Genomic DNA, 21,773 nt, shown 5'->3' with positions numbered 1-21,773 from the left:
GAAAAGTACACAGAGTTCTTGATTTAGTGGTGGAAGCCAGTTAAATGAGCCTCTGGTTTGCATTAAGGAGCTGAATGGTGTAGCAGTGAGAGGCTGGGTCTAGAAGCCCATTCTGTGTCCACCTTCATGGCTCCTGGGTCATGAGCAAGGCAACTCACCTTCTGGAGTCTCAGTTTTCTTATGTATGAAAAAGGATTATTCTGAAGATTAAATGCAAAATGTATTGGTAAATTTATTCTTGTAAAAATATAAGCACTTTAATGCATGCTTTATTTTTATGCTATAAAGCAACAGTTTACAAAGCATTTCCAAGACATTAAGTCATCCAGTCTTATCAGCAACTGTATGAGGACAGCCCCATTAACTATATTCTACACATGAAAACTAAAGCCCCGATAAATGTCATCATTCACCCAAAGTCAAACAGTAGACGGAAGAAGAGAAATCAAACCTAATGCCCCTACTTCACATTTCAAGTGTTTCACCCCCATGCTGCTTCCCATCCAATCAGGTTTCACTCGTTCATTCACTCATTCATTCATTCATTCATTCTTTCTTTTTTGGTTCTTATCGCTAATCTACAGGGTCTAATCTACGGTGCACTGGGAGCTGCTAGCCACAAACAGGGTCTGTCCCCAAATGAGCCAACAGGAGTTTTTCCCATCATTCTCATGGTAATCCACCTGAAGAAACAGAATCTGGGTGTATTGCTAATGATGGAGCCTGAGAGCTCATTGGGAAAATGTCAATCTAACAAGAGATGGATATGAAATAGGCACAAATCTTGGGAACAGAGAGCAAGGAAGCGAGAGTGACACAGACCTTGGAGGCAGGAATTCTCCAGAAAGGAGGCTGCTCTCCACAGCTGGAAGGGCTTCACCACCTCTACTCTTTGGGCAGCACGTCGCATGACTGGCCATGGAGACGCAACTCCTCCAGCCAGCCTACTTGGTTAGGAGTGTTTCTCCACATCATTCTTCTCCTTGGCTCTAATTTTCTACTCATCAAGCAATCTTCAGATCTGTAATTCGGTCTCTTGAGTGAATTCTGGAAGGGAGCCTTGCAAATGTCTGATCATTTTATCCCTGAATAAAACCCTTCAATGCATCCACATCACCCCACAGAATAAAACATTCTCGACTCACTTTCAAAAGCCGCGATGATAAGATCCTTCCACTCTCTCCAGGCTTGTAGCTCAACACCCCCCACCGTGTGAGATCTATGCTCAGACACACTGAACGCTCCAACTCTACCCAGTGCACCATGTTCTCTACCCACACTCTGTGCTCTGCCGGGGCTCCCTTCCCACACTCCTCTCCCACAGAGGCTCTAGTCTTGAACTTAGCTTGGCCCCAAGCCTCCTCTGAGGACCCAGAGCACCTGGACTGAACTCCGCTGTTGTTTTTGGTTTATCTATCCCTCTGTCCCACCAGAACAGAACGTAAGCAACTTGAGGGAAGGAAGAAAGTCTTATTTGTTATTATATCGTCCCCAGAGTTTGTCATCTGGTGCGTAACAGACACTGCACAAGTGTTTGATAGTGAGTGAAAGGTGATGTCTCGGGCCCCGAGCCAGATCTCTCTCCACTGTGATTCAACAGCCCAGCCTAATCCCCCAGACAGCTACCCCCAGTACAATCAGGCTTTGGACATGGCATGACATGAGAGCCCTTTGGTGGCCTGGCAAAGATACAGACACACAAAACGTGAAGTCTGTCCCCAAGCACCCACGGCTGAGCTTCAAAACTAAACTATTACAACAGGAAGAAATTAAAACCACTGATGGCCCTGCCATCCAAAGCCTCTGTGACCGCAGCAGCAGGATCATAGGCAATCTGGAGATTCCTCCCCAAAGTGTCCCTGGTACAGAGCCACACAGACAGCGTGAGCCCAAGAGGTCCCTCAGGTTTATAGCGGGCACCGGCTGCTGTTTCCTGCTCAGTGGAATTCAGGTTCCTGACAGCAATTCACCTCCACAGGAGACAAAGGGGGCCTCTGCTCAGGCGGTCCAGTGCCAGGGCGCAGGGCCTGGGTGTCTGCTGGAGAACTCTGTGGCCTCACGAAACCCCTTTCCTCTTCAGAAGACAACTGAGGGCAACACAGCCTATCAACTCAATTCTCTCACTCACGATACACTTGGATTTATTTGTAGGATCTTCCAAAAAACGATTTTTAGGGATGTGGCCAGCGGAATGATTGAGTCTTTGCTCTGTAAGTTGCCTTTTTAGATTGATGTGTTGTTGCAACTTAAAAATCTACCACAGCCATGTTTTTGTTCAAGTGGACCAAAAAAAAATCTAAAATACTACAAGAAGTTTCCATAAGTTAAAAACATCCTGTAGTTGGGACATCTGGGGGGTTCAGTCAGTTAAGTGTCTGACTCTTGATTTTGACTCAGGTCATGATCTCAGGGTCGTGGGATCAAGTCCTGGGTCAGGCTCATGCTGGGCGTGGAGCCTGCTTAAGATTCTCTCGCTCCTTCTCTCTCTGCCCCTCCCCCACCCCCACCCCCTCACACCCTCTCTCCCTCTAAAATAAATAAATATAAATATAAACATCCTGTAGCCTTGGGAAGGGTCAGAAGCAATACTGGAAATAGGAAAATCCATGGATCTCTATCACTTATTGGTGATCGCTAACATTCTTCCCTCATTGACGTTGCATGAGGCATTGTCTCATTGTTTTAGCCTCCTCAGAACACAGCAATGGAAGCACCCTGGTCACTCCATTGTACAGACGAGCAGATGCAGCGTAGGGAGGTCAGCTGCTTCCCAAAGTCATGCAGCTGGTAAGTGGGACTTACACCCACCCAAGCTGTGTAACTGCGGGCACTGTCTCTCGGCGCTCGGACACCCCACTGCCGTGGGCACTGCTGAGTGCTTGGCAATTTGTACAGTGCATCTCTTACCCTTGAAGCCATGCTCCTGTGTCCCCATTTTACCAGTAAGGGACATGGGAGGCAGGGGTTAGGTGACTTGGGGGATGTCCCAGGATGAGTCTGTGGTTTGAGTCTGAACCAGACGCTGGGACTTCTGTAAAACCTTCGTCTTCGCTTTGGACTCCTGCATCTCACACTCACCCTTCCCAAGGGCCCCCTTCCTCCCTGCCCCTTCAACTTTCCACCTCCCTCTCTAGGCAACCTGCGCTCACCAGTTACTCAGTACCACAGGGCTGGGCTCTAAGCAGCACCACATGGCCCAGTAAGGTTCCTGCTTCAAATCAGCCTCTCAGTAGCCTCCTTACCCAGAGCAAAATGTCCCAGTCCCCTTCTCATCAAACTCTGCCTGCTGCCAAGTGTATGTGCATGCACACATGCATATTACACATATTACACATATGTACATGTATGTTGGAGTCTGTATTACTTTCGTTTTGAATCTATTTTTATAATTTTATATTTATATTTAATAACATAATGTTCAGTATATAATATGCTAAATATTGGGTATGATTTAATATAATAAATTATAAGCTTAGTTATATTTATTATTGTGCCTTATATTTTATATTTTGCTGTTTTTATAAACCACAGGCTGGAACCATACACCAAGTCTATAGATGAGTGCAAAGTCTAGTTCCTGGAATCAAAATTCATCTGGATGAGGAAGATGTGAGTAAGAAGCAACATCTATGAAAAGATCCTGCAGTTCTAGTCAACTTCATGCTCAAGATGAGTCAACAGTGCAAACAAACCCACCTTGGAGCTCAATGGTTGGAATGTAATATTCACGAGAAGAAGGGAGTCCAGTCTGGCCTGGACTGGCCAGCCCCACCCTGGGCACCACCCGGTTCTAGAAGCCACAGCACAGGATGGAGGCAAGAGACACCCACAAACTGAGGCACGTCCAGGGCTAACCAGCAGGAGTGTGACATGTCTGGAAGCCGTTTAAGAAGTGACTGACAATAAAAATAATTCAATGGAAAGGATAATAAGTCAGTGGAGACCTCATTAAAATACAGAACTGTGAGGACATAAATGTATGGTTTCATGGGAATCCATGAAATGTTAATGGAGGCTTACCAAAATACAAAAACCTTAGCCAGCTAAAATAATTTCAACTGAACTTCCCATCTTGAAGGCTCTCCTTCCAGAAGGGACTGATGTGATGTCAAGCCTTTTAAGAACAGTAACTTGATAAGACATTCTGTACCCAAAGTTCTTTGAGCCTAGGGCAGCAAAACCGTTGATGTAAACAGCAGACCTACAAAATGACTCACTCTAAAAAAGTGCCAACGTCACACAGAGCATCTCCACACTCGAGGAAGTGTGTGGGCATCCCAGATGGTGTATGGAAGAGCCATGAAAAAAATGACTTTTCTCAAGGGCATGTCATTGAAACGGTAACTGAATCCAACTCTTGTTTCTTCCCAAACAAGTGTGTGTGTGCACGCATGCGTGTGCACACTTGCTCATGAATATGTGAGAGAGAAGACAGGGGAAACTTATGTTTGTAGAATTAGTGTTTTGGTTCAAAGACAAGAATTATGTTCCATCAGTGATCTTTCATGCACCACATTTATACTATTGGTTATACAATTCCTTCTGAGATGTCACACTGGGGGGAGAGAGGGGAGAGAGAGAGAGAGAGAAAGATTGAGATTGAAGCTGGCCTCAACTCCTCATCCTGTTCCTCAGTGTTCACCTTCTTTACATTTTCCTTTTCTGGATGAGAAGTGTCCACCAAATTCTCAAATTCCCCCGCCAGAATTCTGACAGTCACTCTAGACCCTCCACCTCCCTTGCCATTCCTACATCCAGCTGATCCCAGATCTCTTCCAGTTCACTCTCCTAAGTACCACTTACATCCACACGGCCAGCACCTTAGCCTGGCTTCTGACACCTCTCACCGGAGACCTGCAGCGGCTTTCTAACTGGTCCCCTGGCTTCCACTATGACCCCTTTCATGCCATTTTCCTCTCTGCCACCAAAGTAATGCTTCTAAAAGGCAAACCTAAACACATCATAGCTCTTCTGAAAATCCCTCAACAATTCCCGATAGCCCTCCTGACAAAATCCCAGTTCCTTACAACAGCAAGCAGGGTTCTGTGTGAGTTCATCCCTACCTACCTCTCTACCTGCGCCCCCTCCTGCCCCCACCCCATGCTCCAGGCAGACCCCATCGCCTGCAGGGTAGCTGCCCAGGCTTCCAGGTTTTCAGATGTCTGTCCCTCCCACACCTCCTTGCTTAACCAACTCCTTGTTATACTCCAAATACAGCATCTCAGTGCTGAGCACTTCCTCTAGGGTTTTAGGCCCTCCATAAGTACGTGTCAATGAGCGATCAAAGATGTGGTCAAACCTTGGCATGGAGGTCGCAAGGACTACCAGTGTAGCTATCTGGAGAGGAACAGAGACAGAAAGTTGAAAGGAAAGGTTTCCAGAGGGCATCAGTTATCCAAGGAGAGTGAGAAGAGAGATGGTGGGAGAGACGGACAGATGCCTGCATTTGTTGTGTTGCAACCTGAACACCTCTTAGAAGCTGGGCAGGAGGCGAACCCAGAAGGGGCCTTTGAGTCGGCAGTTAGGCCTTTGTGAGCAGCCTCTCAGAAATTAATTCCAACAGTATTGGAGGTAGTAGTTTTTAATATTTTACTTCTGTTCCTTAAACAATATCATTATTAATGTCCCCTGCATCTCTGACCTGTTCATTTCCACTCTTCGCTATATGCTGTTGCAACTGACTACCGAAGATATTCCCAGACAGCCATACAATTTCTCGTAAACTCATCAGAAATAGAGAGAATTATCTACTTGGGCTCTGTAAATCAGGATTTGGGATAGTTTACTCCAAGACAGTCTTCCTAACCACCAAGATTATATCCAATTCCCTTTTATTAAAGACAATGCCATTTATTCTCCATCACTGAAATATTTCTTAGTTATCAACCACATTCAGATGACTTCATGGGCTGTTTTTTTTCACCCTTGCCTTTATTAGTTTCTATCTTGTCCTCTAAATAATATGTTACCGACAGTTGCTAACCACAACTTCCCTTGCCATGATTTAAACTGACATTTCTGTTCCAAAACTCCCAACTTTTCAGTCACTTTTGAAGACAGTTGTTCCATTCCATTCACTTATGCAATCAGGGCACTGTACCTCCCAGGGTCACTGCTCACATTTGAAGGCAAAGAATAGTATTTGGGTTTTTTTTTTTTTTTTTTCCCCAACTAGGTGGAATCACCATTGAGTTTCTCTGGCAGGGCTGACCTTTTCTCCAACTAGTTCTTTAGAAGTAAGCTAAAGCATAGCACAAATGTCCTATTTTTGTACATTTCAATTGCCAAAAATATGTCTTACATTGATGCCATTGACTTGCTGAGGGCCCCTAGAGCGTACGGTCTTGCTGGACAGCTCCTCGTGTGCTCTGTGATGTTGGAAAGGGTCCTTTAGTTGAGAACCTTCTCTCTTCTATCAGGACAAAATATTCTTTTTCCTTCTGTTTTCTTTTCTCATGCCTTGATTCCAACATTCTAGTCTTACTCTTGGGCTTTTCTGCACAGTCACTGACGTCCACAGCCCAGGGGCCCGTGTTTCTGAGCCCCAGGTCTTGCTGCACGTCCGTGTCTGGTGTCTCCTTTCTGCTAGGTTCTTCGTGGCCTCTCCCTACCCACATCTCACATGACATGCTGCCCCTCAAGCTTTCCCACACTTCTGCATTGCGCCGAGGATCTTTAGACGAGACCAAGTGCCTCTGTCACTTGAGAGATTTTAGTCACGCTACAGGATGGCTATTATTCCATGCTCACATCTCCTCCCTCAAGATTGGCTTTCCCCACTGGCTGAATTCAGGAACTTGAAACCCAGTGTACTTTTGTAAATTTTAAACTGAGCTCTCGGGGGGTTCTCCCTGGTTGCTGGCAAACTTGCCTGTGGAAAGTAGTCTCTTTTAAAACCTGCTTTAAATTCAGAGTTTTCTCCATATTGTTGTTTATTGCCTCAAACTATCTTTCAGCAAAGGCATTTTTCTTACATGAATAAAAATTTCAAACACTTTAATGGGAACATTGAACTCGGCTTCACTTGGTTCTCCCAACTGCCGCAGGTCTTTTGTCAAAAGCACTGACAGGACCACAACTCTTTTCCACCTTTTTATAAGCAATTTGTTTATATGAATCTATGAAATGAAAGCCCCTCGCCCCCCCCATCACCTGGGCCCTGTGGCCAAGGGTCACCTGTATTTAACCGTTGGGATTCAGGTTGCAAGACTGTCAGATTCAGGAACCATTCAGGCTCCATGAGCTGCTGCACAGTCTCTGAAGTCCACAATCCGCTGGGAACAGCCGCTGTGAATTCTACGGTAAACGGGTACATGGAGGTGGGAGAGGGTGAGGGTCTTACTCTCCTCTTGGCCGTGCTTGTGGAAAGTAAATATTCTCTTCACTTTATTTTGGAGGAAGTAGTTCATCATTTTTCTTTTAGAATTTACACTCATGACCATTAAAATTTCTTTTAATTCCAAAATATTAATAATGTCACCTCCACTTCAGTATTAAGTGAAAAGTCACAGTTGTTGGGAGAAGAATAAAAAAAGAAAACTTCCCGGACTTCTCCTGAGAGTGGTGATGGTAGAAGGATTTCCATAAGGAACGTTTTTGAAAGCCAGTCGACATCCTTGGCTCCCTGCACAGCCCCGGAAGAAGCTGGGGCCTGGGAAGGCATGTCCACATGGCGCGCGCAGGGACCCACGTCCACCCTCCTGCAGTCCCGTCAGATAGGGGTGCTGCCCACGGCTCTCCTGGGCATACAGCAGCCACATGCCTTTTCTAATAGATGAGGACACCAAAGGAGGCCACCAGTGACTAGGGAAATGTGTCGTCACATGTCCTTCACACAAAAGCACTCGTCGTAAAGTGGGTCGAGAACCTAATGATTCAAGAAAATAAAATCTTTAGTAGACTTGTTAGGTTCCACATCAGCTTCTTCAGACATTCTGTTTGGAGTCAACTCTTTTCTCGATCTTCTCTCTCCACATCTGCCTACCCCTTGTATTCGGTTCCGTCCCTACTCCCTTCTGCGAAAGCCCTGAATTTCTCCACTCTGGAGTTAAATTCTCCGGTGGGAAAGCCCGTGGTGCAGTGGCTGACAATTCTGCCAGGGTGCAGACACCACCAGGACGTATCCCTGGAGGCCAGGAGCTCCTGGAACGATGGGCTCAGGCTGCCTCCGCGGTGCCTGCGTGTAGGTCTACAGCCAGAGAAGAAAAGAGCCTTCATAGAATCACCATGACAACATTAGTATAACTTGAGGCACTGTTTTTCCCATGAACCATGCAAAAAAAAAAAAAAAAAAAGTGGGTGCACACATTTTTTAAGCCATTAACTTTAGAGCTATAAAAATAGTGAACATGTTTTCCTTTCTCCCCCTCTCTTACTTTATCAGCTCAGTGTGATGGTTGAAGTAAACCTTCCACTAAATCTTGATGTGAGGTAAGAATAAATGGGTGTGACTTTTACAAGCTGTCAGAATTTAATGGTGTTCAGAAAATGTAGTCTGGTTTTTCAGGTGCGGTGGTGATTACAGACAGCCTTGAAAGAATGTTCTTCTTATTACCTTTTTAGAGTCGCTGCGTCCGTCAGATCTGACAGGAAGCCGCCCAGCTTCGTGTCAGCTATGCAAATTATCTTAAATAAATGAAACTTTCTATGGTCGCCTATCAAAGACGGCAGTGCAGAAAAGCTACCCACCCAAACATTAGAATAATGCAGCCCTATTTAAAGGACACGCTGTAGCCGCTAATAACACTGAAGATAAATCAGGATGCACAAAAATGGCTACACTGTGGTTGTACAGCAAGCAGACAGATGGCAATCACACGTTTTAAGGAAGTTCTCGGGGATTCATTAATTGCCTGGAAAAGGACACAGAAAGATCATGTCATCATTGGACTCGAATCGTGTTTGAAATAGAGTCGGGAGTACATCTAAATCAGATCTATCAATGCCGTCATGTTACGGACGTGGCTGATATTGGAGAATTCTCTTTAATTGATTCTTTATATACAATAGTCGTGCTCCACAGTTCCCAGTAAATAGTTTGAATGTTCATGCTATTTACCGACAGAAGCTAAACACGTTATCACAGGAAAGAAGTCAGTATTGATGCTATTTGATGTCAACATCCACTCCTGAGTCTGAAAGCTGCCCTTTCGGAGAGGCTGGACCATCAAACTTCCTTACCCCAGGGACCATGGCTTCTACTCCCTTAGTAACTGTCCACTGGATAAAGGACAGTCCTCCATTTGCAGGGTCACCTGATGATGCCCCTGGCTCACTCAATGGCTGGCAGTTGACAATGGTTATGGTAAAAGAAGAGGGTAGGAAAGAGGACAATGCATGGGGTGGGGGTGAAGGGATGACACGTCAGAACTCCATCCCTGCTGCAGCTGACTCCCTGTAAATGCCATATTGTCATATGGCAGCATCACAGGAGAATGAACTATCCCATGCATCCCCTAAGTTGCTCATTTGTCTAACTTCATTTTAACAGAGCCCTCTAGTTCAACACTGAGGCACATTCAGATATTACTCAAGAGCTAAACATTTAACACCTGCTGTAACCACTTTGGAATACCACCATTTGCCTACTAGAGGAAAGTATCTGAAGCCCAGACACTCATTGGTTACATGAATTGGAGCAGTAGGTAATTCTTGAGAAACTCATTGGGTGCAACTGACAAGTCTTTCATGACAGGCAACACTGGATTTAGAGCCAGAAGACAGGACATCAAGTCCCAACTGGCCCACTTAGAAGGTGTGTGGCCTTAGGCAAGTCATAATCTCACTTAGTCTCTATTCCTTTTTTTGTATAAAGGGGTGGTAATTATCCCAGCCCACAGCAAGGGGCTGTTAGGAGGATCAGTGTGTAACATTGTAACTATGAATGCCCCATAGGCCACAAAGGGCTATGCAACATATAAGCACGCTGTTTGGCTTGCTATACACACACACACACACACACACACACACACAGGCACACTTATCCTGCACAGCAATAACAGCAAGTCCACAGGTGTCCTCAACATTCAAGGAAAGTAGCATCTAGTGGCCAAGAGGCAGGGTCGCAACCACCGGTCCTGGCCACCAGAGGGCTGCCGCATCTCCAGGGTAAGCCACCTACAGGACAAATCCAGCCCTCTGGCAACCCCGAGTCTAGGAATCCCAGTAGTTCATACTGATGACGCTGCCCCCTGCACCTGTCCCAGAACTTCCACCTTTCCTTTCTCCAAAGCACATGCATGTGTGTGTGTGTGGGGGGGAGGGGGCAGGGTGGTGTCATGTTTACCTGATTACATGAATTAAGCACCATTCTGTGGTCTATAAGACTTCAGAGGGCTCAGTCCCTCTTAGGTAACAACAAGGTAGTCACCTCGCAAGGAATACTTAATCAAATTTCATAAGACACAAAGTTAGTCAAAGGGGTCTTTGGACAACCACCGCCCTCCTGTGATCCAGGAGTTAGACCCTGACTGGATCGTCTGGAGAGGTGACAGGGCCATGCCAAGGAGGACCTTCTAGTCTATGGGAAGAAGCTGGAGGTCAGTCCTACAGACCAGTGACTCCATCTCAGGGGACCTCAGAGCACTTTGATGATATGACAAAAAGCTCTGGTCTCTATCCCAAGAAAAATGGGGCAGACATCAAGCACACGCACTTTCTCCCCTGCACCCCCGCGAGCTGGTTCTGTCCCTGGAAGCTGTTGCAGGCCCTCCAGCAGGGGGTGGAGTGGATCAGAGATGTGTGTTGGTAATACCGGCTCAGGCAGGAGCTGAGGAGGGCGTGTTATAGTGAAGCAAGACTAGGACCAGACAGCACAGGGACACTGTCTTGTCAAGGGATGGGGTGGGTCTGAACAGAGTCCCGGCAGGTGTCTGGAGGGCCACACACAGACCTGAGGACAAACACTCCAGGAGTGGCTGACAAAATACCTCTGGGAAGTGGGGAAGGAGAGGGGTCCCCTCAGGTGTTGGTCTTTGGGATCAGGTTTTGGAAAAGAAGCAGCACAGCTCAGCTCTGGTGTGGGTAGCTGGCGATGCCAGCGAGTGATCCCCAGGGATGTGCAGGAGGCCGGGTGGCAGCTCCCGAGCTGACTCTGGGAGGTAGATGGAAGTCTAGTCGGGACTAGGCATGCCATCTGAGCAGAGGAGCCTGCCGCTGGGGATGGGTACAGGAGCGCTAACACTGCAACAAGAAGCAGATGAAGTGCATCCCTGGAGGAGAATGGATTAATTTTAGATATTTTTGGTACCTGCAAAGCAGAGGCTGAGGGCAGGAAGGAATAGGTGGATGAGAAGAGAAAACGATGGGATGTGGAAGAGGCAGACAACACTGTGCGGTGGGGACAAAGCAGCAGGAGGGGAATGGAGAAGAGGAGAAGATGCCGGAGGAGCAGGAACAGAGCAAATGTTAATCCATAGGTCCCGAGAGCAGAGGGTTAGAGGCAGGAATGTGCAGTAGATCAAAGTCACAGATGCATCAGGATGGTCTCAGGAGGCCAGCAAAGGGATTTCCCAAGACTGAAAGAAGCTAAAACTCAATCTCAGAAACATTCTAAAGGAGCAGACGTGGAGAGGAAGGTGAATGGAAAGAGATACCCCTGTGTTTGCATTGTTCTTTATAGATTTCAAAATGATGCGCCATCTCTAGTAGGTGATATTAGATATATATTTGTCTCTTGGATAGTATTAGAATAATGTTATTGTATCATTGTGCTGATTTTACAAAACTGGAAACCCCCAGCGGCTGAGTGACTGGCCCGAGGTCACACACGGTGAGCCCTGCATCCCTGGGAGGTCATAGCGCATCCTGCTGCCTGACATTGCCCTGCATGGAAACCAGCCCCAGACAGGAGGAAAACCACCTTAGGGACATAAAATGCCTTCCCTTTACCTTCCCCCCTCTTAAAGACATATTTAAGTAAAACTTCTAACACTAAAGGAAAATAGATAATCTTTCCGCCACTGAATGAAACTGACACCAGGAGATTAAATAAATACCGAAGGAAAAGGGAAAGAAAAAGTTAGAAATGTTTTTGTGTTCAAAATCTTTATGCAGTTACATTTATTTTGTAGTGATGAAGAATATCAACTGTTGGTAAAGCACATTAAATATGCTAAGTGCTCGCCTATGCATAATAGCTCCGAGTGATCTGCCAGGGCTCAAATGAGATGTTGAATAATGATGGCCCATCATGCCATGTACCGTTGCTGAAAATAAATCACCATGCACAGTCCTAATCAGAGGGATGCCATACAAGGTTTTGACAAAACAGTATTAACTCTCATAATTCGGACCCCATAAATAAACTTGCAACATGTCAAAGACAGGTACTCATTGACTGAACTGAGTAGAGAGATATTTTGTCCTTTTTAGAGTTCCTGAAATACATCCACCCTATGCCCAATTCTGATTTTAAACCAGTCATGGTGTTTCCATAAAGGACGAGGTCAGAGACCATAGACTCAAATAAGTGACAAGAGCTACTTTGTGTAGCTTCAAGAGACGAAAACTCTTCACATTATGTGAAAATCAGTGGTCGAAGGTGTGTGTGGTGGCTTTGTTTTTGTGTTTGATCTGAAAGCTGATATTCAAGGATTTCTTGATGAGAACAGGGAACTCAATCGACATGCCCTTGGTCCGGGAACAAGGCTCAGTGAATTAACCTCCACGTGCCAAGGGCTGTAATCAAAGAAAGTGTTCTTCACTGAAAAGTTAGCTTTGGCATTAAAAGACTAAACAGAAGCACAGTCTTCGGACTTATGAGTATTGTTTCCAAATACAACCAGGAACTCTTTATGGTGCTCTTTCTACACGCAAAGCACTATGGCACACACTGTAGGTGATGCAAAGAAGCAAAAGATTCCATCTCTATCCTCAAAAAACTCATACGCGGAAAACAGATGGGTGGTTACCAAAGGAGGGGATGGAAGTGGGGGATGCGTGAAATGGGTGAAGGCGGTGAAAAATATACACTTTCAGTTATAAAATTAGTCCTGGGATGTAACGTACAGCATGGCGACTACGGTTAACAATACTCTACTGTATATTCGAAAGTCGCTGCAGGAGTGTTTGTTGAAAGTTCTCATCATAAGAAAGGAAGAAAAAACATTTGTGGCCCTGCACGGTGACCAATAGTGTTGAGAATTATTGGGATGATCACTTCACAAAATATACAAATACTGAATCATTATGCTGTACAGTTGAAATGAATGTAATGTTGTATGTCAATAATATCTCAATAAAAGCAACTTCATGAGCATGTTAGAAAAGACATTTGGATGATGGGAATTTAGGACATAATACCAGGTTCAAGGAGAAATGAAATAGTGTGAGGAAGGTACGGTCCTATTGCTGCTGAGCACCTCTGTTCCATTTCCTTCGTGGTCCCGCACTTGTCCTAGCCTCAGTTTGTCGCTCTTAGGAACAGCTGCTGAGAGGAGTGACATCGCAGCTCCCGCCGTGGAGCCCGGCACATAGGAGGCCCTCCGTGAACAGTAGTATTTGTTCTTACTGCCCTGTGATTCCAATATTAGTAAGTATCCCATTCTGCTCAATTACATGCCTCCCCAACCGAGCTCCTATTGTAAGTACACTTCCATCTTCTTCCCATTCTAAGTTTTGGAGGGAAGGATGATCACCGAAGGAAAGAAAGGTATCAGTGCTGATTCAATCACCCTTTTCATGCTCACAAAGCAAGATGCTCTATGCTCCCAGCCCTGAGTCAGGAACCTGCCCATCCACATCAGACTGTCACTCGTAACCCATTCACCAAATAGATTAGGAAAACACATAGAAAACCATCTTGTAAACTGCAAAACACTCTCCAGATGTAAGGTGCAGAAAATCAGCCTGCTGTAGCCCCGAGGACCCAGGACAAATCCCCAGCTCTTCCCTGCACAAGTTGCGTGAAATGGGGCAAAGTTGCTTCATCTCAAACAGCTTACATTTCCTTATATATAAATTGGGCTGATAACACAATTGTAAGGATTAAATAGCAAAATGTTTGCAAAGCATCTAGCATAAAGCCTGGCATAAAATAAGTTCTCTGTTATATATTTTTTCTTTTCTCTTATAGGCCCCAGGTGTTTTTGCTCACTGACTTTCTGATTGTCAAAATTTAGCCTCCCAGACTGCAGAGTAGGGACCAATATTTCAGGATCTACCCTTGATAGCTCCAAAATAAACACAAAGTACTTTGTGTTAACTGTTAAGGAGCCTAACTGATCTCTCTCTACCTGGAAACATACAGAAGGCATCAAAATTAGCAAACCCTGTAACTTGCTCCTTGTGGGTCCTACCCTTATAGCTATAGGATAGAATCTTTAGGATAGATAATCTTCTTCTCTAACTTTGGCTATTTTTAAATTAAGAGATAGGAACTTCTGTACTCTGCTTCCCATTGTTGTTCAAGCATCTCTACCACACGGGAGCTAGAATCCTTTATCCTTCCCATTTGCCATATAGATAGAGCTTTCTTACTTGCCCTATCCTGCCCTATGAATACTGGATCCTGAGAGCATACGTGTGGGTTTGAGCGCTGTGCTTGGTGCTAAGACATCAGGAATGCCTGTGACAATCTGGGAACCTCTACAGTGTTCACTGAATGTGTGTTTCCCAAAATGCCAAGAGCAAGAAGAAGAGGGGGAGAGCCTTAGTTGGGACCCTGAAGGAAACCCCCAGAAGGACCGACCCCCTTTATGGATTGTGTGCTGGCATGGTGCAGGGTGGGGAGATAAATTAAAAGGAGTCCTTAAAAGATACCGTGATATGGAAAAGTATACTGGTCTCTATAAATGCCAAGAACATTTGATCCACGGAGTGGAACGTAAGACATGGTAGCTCTTCCTTCCATGTTGTGGTGCATCCCGAGGTCAGAAGTAGACCCTGAGACTATGCAACCCGTTCTGACCTCCACCTACCCCAGGTTACCCCACAGTGTGCGGCAGTCATGGCCCTGAAGGGTGCTGTGGGAGAGGAACACTTGGAGACCCATCATTGTTGTGTGAACAATGTGTGTCCTGGAGGAAAAGGCAGTCAGTCGTTCATTCTGTCACTTTAACAGGCATTGTTCATAGGTCTACTGATGCTAATTTGGAAACTTTCAGGATTTTGAAGGGTAATCAAAGACACTGAGGAAGATCTGGCACCGTCCCCAATTCCTATTTCCCAGATGCAGAAGCTGGTCTCAATCTGATTTGGAAACTTCATTCCTAATTACACACTAAATCAACTCTTCTGCTAGAATGTCTGAGTGGCTCCTGAAAAAATATATATATGTCTTGGAAACACTGCATATATGACAGGTACAAATTTATGGACAAGTGTAAGTTGTGAATATATAATTATAGAATCCCAAACCCAAAATCTGGCTATGAAAATTTCAGTCAGCATTTAATTTTGTACTTTGTAATGACGCGTCACCATATCTCTCTGCGTAATTACTACTTTGTTTGTCTCTTATCATCACAAGCAAAAGTTCCTATTCTTTAATTGGATATTAAACACATAGTCACAGTCCATAGAATGCATAAATGCTTTTCATAATGCTGGTCATCTGGAGCCCCGGCATATTAATTTCTGGCACAGCGTTTGAGGTTTGATTAAAACTGTAGAAGTGACATTTATATTTGGTTAACTTGAGAGGTTTGCAGGATCAAGGACATGCAGAGTTTGCCTGCAGCGATGAGCACTCAGCTGCCTTCCTGAGGCCGAGAGCTATGGGGCAGTCCGAGCCTGTCTCAGCAAGTCCTAGCCATAACTTGGCTCTTTGTGCAAACCAACAAGATTGGGATAAAGGAATGAGCTAGAGGCAAAACTCATTTGAGAACAAAAAAATAATAAATTGACATATTCTACTGAGTGTTTATAGTAAACTTATTTCTAACACCTGGTCTTGGGGGCACCTGGGTGGCTCAGTCGGTTAAGCATCTCACCCACTCGTGATTTCGGCTCAGGTCATGATCTCAGGGTCATGGGATCGAGCCCCTCAGCAGGCTCCATGCTCAGCACAAAGTCTGCTTGATATTCTCTCCCTCTGACTCTCCCAGCCAAAGTAAATAAATAAAAAATCTTAAAAACAAAAATAATAAAACCTGGTTTGGATGTGGTCGCAGCACTCAAATGAAGATGCGATTTGTGTCCAGTGAAGTGGTAATAGGAAGTGAATACAGAGCTGGCATCCTCCGAACAAGAAGGAAATTGAGCCATCGCTCTTTCCCAGGAGCTCAGCAGACAGTGAAATTCAGTGAAGGAAAGCTAGCCCCGCAGAACCAAGAAGGCAAAAGGGACCATTTCGCAACACTGAGGCCTGCTCACCACTTGGCTGTCTGTGGCGGCCCCCCCCCGTGTGAGCTGCAGTAACAGAAATCAGCATCAGGATGGTACTGGACCTACAAGGACCGTGGCCCGGAGCTGCCCCAGGGCCATGTACGAGGCCCTCACAAGCTGGTGTCCCTGTAGCACAAAGAAGGAGCCAGCACAGTGCGAGACAAGGAATGCTGTCGACTGTCTGCTTTCCTCCATCTAGTTTTCCAGGAATTGTCCCATTATTCACTATCTAGAAGATTCTTATTCTAATTTTGTGCATCTCAGACCATGGCTAGAAGCGTTCTAATGAAAATGCACACTTTGCTTGGGAGCTCAGCAATATAAAGTTGTGTCTCCCAAAATATGTGGCATGGGAGCAGATGTCCTATGAACTGCTGTTGGTTTTTTTGGTTTTTAAATTTTTTTATCTTTTTACTTACTATTATTTTTTTAAAGATTATATCTGAAAGAGAGAGAGAATGAGTGGGGAGGGGCAGAAGGAGAGGGAGAAGCAGGCTCTCCACTGAGCAGGGAGCCCGATGCGGGCCTCGATCCCAGGACCCCGAGATCATGACCAGAGCCAAAGGCAGATGCTTAACCGAATGAGCCACCCAGTCACCCCTATTTATTTTTTTTCTTTACAAATTTTTATTTAAATTCCAGTTAGTTAACATATACTGTAATTTAACTGCTGTTACTTGGGGGAAAATTTTGTTAAAAATAAAGGTGACTCAGCAGGTCTGCCTTAGGTCCAGGTCTTGATCTTGGGGTCCTGGGATCGAGCCTCATGTCGGGCTCCCTGCTCAGCAGGAAGTCTGTATCTCCCTCTCCTTCCTCTCCACACCCCGCTTGTGTGTGTATGCTCTCTCTCTCTCAAATAAATAAAATCTTTTAAAAAATAAATAAAAATTAAACGTTCTACAATATACTTATGAGAGCAAAGATCTCTGTTTTGGTCACAGCTGTATCCTTAGCTCTAGAAAAATGGACAGGCCCTCAAATAAACGTCTGTTGTATTAATAAATAAAAGTATTAATGATCAAAAATGGGAAAAATACTAGAATATAATTATATAACATAAAACAGGTTTCTTTCTGTAAGTTTTCTCTGACTGCTAATCCCTAAGGTATACCACAATCTTTAAGAGGTAATCTAGTTGGCATGCTTTCCAAATATAATTCACCCAGAAACCCTTTCTCTCATCTGAGACTAGTGTTACACAGAGTGCATGAGATTCGCAGCGTTTACACTGCGAGGACCATTCTTCCCTAGGTAAAATACACGCACCGTTTCTAATAGTACTTGGTCTGCAATGGTGATGATCAGCTCTAAGGCTACATGTTTCTAAAATAGTATCTTCAACTTATTTCACAGTGCACACAAGCAGTCCATCCCAGTACTGTATGATCTACTGATCGACTGATTAATCAATCAACAGAGAGAGAAAGGACTGTGACCTACTGTGAGCATGAGCATTGCAGGTGCCGTGGATTTTCTGGGGCCTCTCTTTCTGGTGAGCGGCCTGTTTCCTGGCCAACGGTTTTGACCCATATTGATTCACTGGAGGTGTACAAGTGAAAAACAAGTAAAAAACATCATCCCTGCCATGAAAAAACAAAGGAAAGGTGTCATGCTGGCTGTTCAAAAGCATGTCATTACCAGGGCTCAAGATCATGGTCAGCGGGGAGAGTGGCCAGCCAGCAGCCAGAGGCTGGTGACCATCCTCGGATGATGTGGAAGGTAAGGAAGGCCCGATGGCGTCTGGCGGAAGTCCACTGGACAGGGTCAGGCCACATGCTGAGAGGGACTGAGCCCTGCAGGGACGGGAACTGCCCCGAGGTCCCACGGTGCACTGGCGGGGACCCGATCCAGGGGTGAACTAAATGGGGTCGTTCCACCAAATCAATACACGGAGCCGACCCTCCACACCCTGACCCCAATCAGACAGCGGACAGTGGAGGGTGGGTGCAGTGAACAGCTCTGCCCAGTTTCCTCTCTCAAACCCCTGCCTCACTCTCCGAGCATCTGAGGAGGGCTCCAGGTCGTCCTGAACCCCTCCCGCACTGTCACCAGCACAGACTCACATTTCTCGTGCTTTGCCACAGGATTTTCCAGGCCATGTGACTGCATGTCATCAAAGATGACATCAAATGTTAGCCCAAAATGTATCTTGAGAATACCAGCAGGGGCAAGTTCGCCTGTTGCTATGAATTTCCCTGGGAGAAAAACCCTCCCGAAGACGTTCCCCTGGAAAGCAAAGACACGACAGGCCCCGAGGACGAGTTCAGTGCAGCCTGACCCTGGTGTCCAGCGCGCACGCCCCGTGGGACAGTGGCATGAGACTGAAACACAGGCCCGTGCAGAGCAAACTCACTGAACACGTTCCCCACCCAGAGCCCCTGACTCCCCCTTGCCTGTAATTTCCCAACTAAGATAAAAGTACTCGTTCTAACTCACTGTTCATGAACAAACTGAGCAAGAACAGTGCGCAAAACCGTTTCATCTTGAGCAAGGTTTCTTTTCTCTTAAAACGCCCCATAGTAAATATTAAATACTACGGAAGTACGGTGTCTTGTTAGATGAGGATTTAAAAGTCAGTGGTAAAAATCATGTCCGTTGAAAAGGGCTCTCCCTTATGCTCGGTGAAGATAGAAAGGAGTTGAACATTTATTGAAGTCTAGAGAATGGTTAGGAGATGGAAACAGAGCCTAGAGGGAGCGCGCATGGAGTGGTGGCTGGATGAGCGGACTGGACACCCACACGGGCCTGTGGCCACAGGAGGAAGTGGGGAGGCCCGCTGAGAAGCCAGGGTAGCACTGGAGGCCGGCTACCCTCGTACCCTCGGGATGAGCACCACACCTGCTCGTTCAGCCCACGCCCCTTTCCGGGAGCAGTGTGGCCAGATGGCGGTGGCCTAGCTGTCATCCTGCTCTGGCTCCCTGAGCCTGAACCCCAGGCCAGGGCTCCTCCTGGCCCCTCGGTGTCATGACCGATTCACGGTGATGTATTAACATGGTCTTCCCCAGGGGGAGCCACATTTCTGCCATTCGATTTGTCTGGACATAAAGGTATTCAAACCAGAACAATGAGATGCAGATGATCATTAATAGCTATTATTGGGTTATAAATTATACAACATCCAGAGGGAGATTTGGAGAAATGCACATAGCTGGTCACATTCACATATCTTAAAAAACATTCCTAGAAATTATGAGCCTTAATGTTTTCCCTCTGTCACCTATTTATTCATACTTAGAAGACCTTTTTGAGCTCTCACATTAATAACGCTAATTGTTGTCATTTTCTGGTGTAGCTGTAGATCCAGAGGTTGAGAAATTTAATTACTTTGCATAAGAAGAGAGTGGACATAAGCTTATATTAAAACACTTGGCTTATGCCAAGGAGGGAAAAAAGAATCTTTGCTTGTGGAGGGCTTCTCTATCCCCTCCCCAATACACAGAACTAAAAGCTTCATTTTGTACTGAGTGACCTGGGTTCAGAATTGAAACAAACGTGCAGGCTCTGTGGTTGCTCCTCACTGGGTGGGACCAGTTGCCCCAAATCGGTTCAGATATCAAGACTGCTGCATTACACGGACACCAAGAGTGGATGAGAATTACCACTCCCACCACGAGGCCTTCGGGGCGGCCGGGGCCCGGGGGGGCAGGGGGCGGGGGTGCCCTCACGCCCTCCGACACAGCCCGAGGCGCTTGGTTTTCCCTGTGCTTGAGGTGTGCTCAGGGTGAGAGTGCCCCCCATCCCTGCCAACTCCAGTAGCTCATTCACAGAGCCCAGACTGTCATGTGATGATGCACTGACATTTAACCAAGCCTGAAAATGAAGAGAGCTTACAATTCAAAGTGGGGCAGGGAGACCACAAAGGACCTGCCACCACGTGTTTGTCATCCAGCAGCCTCTGCAGTGCTCATCTGAAGAGTGGGCTCAAATGCCAGTTGTCACGGAAAGAAAATTACCAGACTCTCATCTCTCAAGCAAGATGTTTGGCATGCTGGTGCCCCAACTCAGCATGAATCGGGTCCTTCTGCCACACGACCCCAACCCCGTAGTGCACGGATCGCAGGCACGCAGGCACAGGACAGATGTCCCATTGGAACCGCTTCTACCCCGCACCACCAAGGCAATGCACATCTAGAGAATCAGCCACAGGATTCCCACCACGAGAAGTGCCGCCCGGGGCTGTCACACCAGGAGGGCAGCGGGGTGGGGGGGGGAGGCAGGTGAACAGGAGAGGGTGTAGAGTCCAGAGAAAACCATCCCTCCCCGTCTGTGCAAATGAGCTGCTGTACCTTCACACTCCAAGTGCACACCCAGGCCTCCTAACAAGGATGGCTTCGAAGTGTGTTAAAGAAATGAGAACCAGTGCTGTGCTGTACGTGTCCTCCCTTTCAACACAACCCATTGGTAGTTAGGCCCATGAGTGTTTGCTCTCAGCCCAGCCATGCCTGGCAGTAAGCAGTACACAGTTTAAGAGATGAACCCAAATCCCGACAAGTCTACCGGAAAAGACAGCCATGCAAATCACACAGACAACCTTAGTGTGGCCTGGCTTGTGCTGGGTAGGTGCGTGCTCTCCTCTTCTCAGAGGAGAGCAAAAAATGCAGCTGTGCTCAGAAAGGGGAGCTTTGTCCTGGCAGGAAAGGTCATCTTCATGATAGAGAGGAGGAAGGAAGGCATGCCAGGTAGAAGACACGGAGTGAACGTGGCTTTATGAAAAGGGACTTTTTGAAAAACAGTCAGAGAAGCGGCACTGTTTTACATTTGCAGATCTCCTTAGTACCTGGCTTGATGAAGAGAGCCATAGTCTCAGATCTGCGGATGTTCAATCGGGTGCAACGTCACGTGTCATGTGGCTTCTGGAAAACTCCACCATATACTCATGAGAGGATGAGTGGAAAAGGCAAATACCATCTTAGTATCACGATGAAATTAGTTTTGACCTTGCAGACCCTGAAAGGTGGACCACTGCTATTTGACATGAGGTCCTGGTGGCAAGGACTATGCCCAAGTCACCTGCGGGTCCTCAGACACACACTGTCACAGGGTAGGTATCCAGTGAACCAGTCGGTAGACCAATGTCCTAGCAGTTAACAGTATTTTGCATAAAAACAAACTATAGCTTCATCTACTCTTTTAAAAACATTGAGTTCCAAAATCCTCACCACAGATATAGTGATACGATCATTGTTTCACTCCATCATTCCTTATGAGCCATCAAAAAATAAAATAAAATAAACAGTGTCTACTAATGAGTAGTGACCAGAGCTCCTTCTTTTAAGCTACTGACCAAAGGGCAGGGTGTATGGGGGCATTGGGTCATACAGAGAAAAGCACTGGGCTAGAAGAAACTGGATTCCAGCCCAGTTCTGACTGAGCCAGCTGTGTGGCCTGAGGAAAGTTATGCATGGCGTTTTATTTTCTTGGCTATAAAAGACAACCATTAAACTGCA

This window comes from Leptonychotes weddellii, chromosome 13, assembly GCF_054177405.1.
Source record: "Leptonychotes weddellii isolate Sample4059 chromosome 13, ASM5417740v2, whole genome shotgun sequence".
Classification (NCBI taxonomy): Eukaryota; Metazoa; Chordata; class Mammalia; order Carnivora; family Phocidae; genus Leptonychotes; species Leptonychotes weddellii.
The sequence above is the reverse complement of the archived record's forward strand: the minus strand, read 5'-3'. Positions refer to the sequence as shown.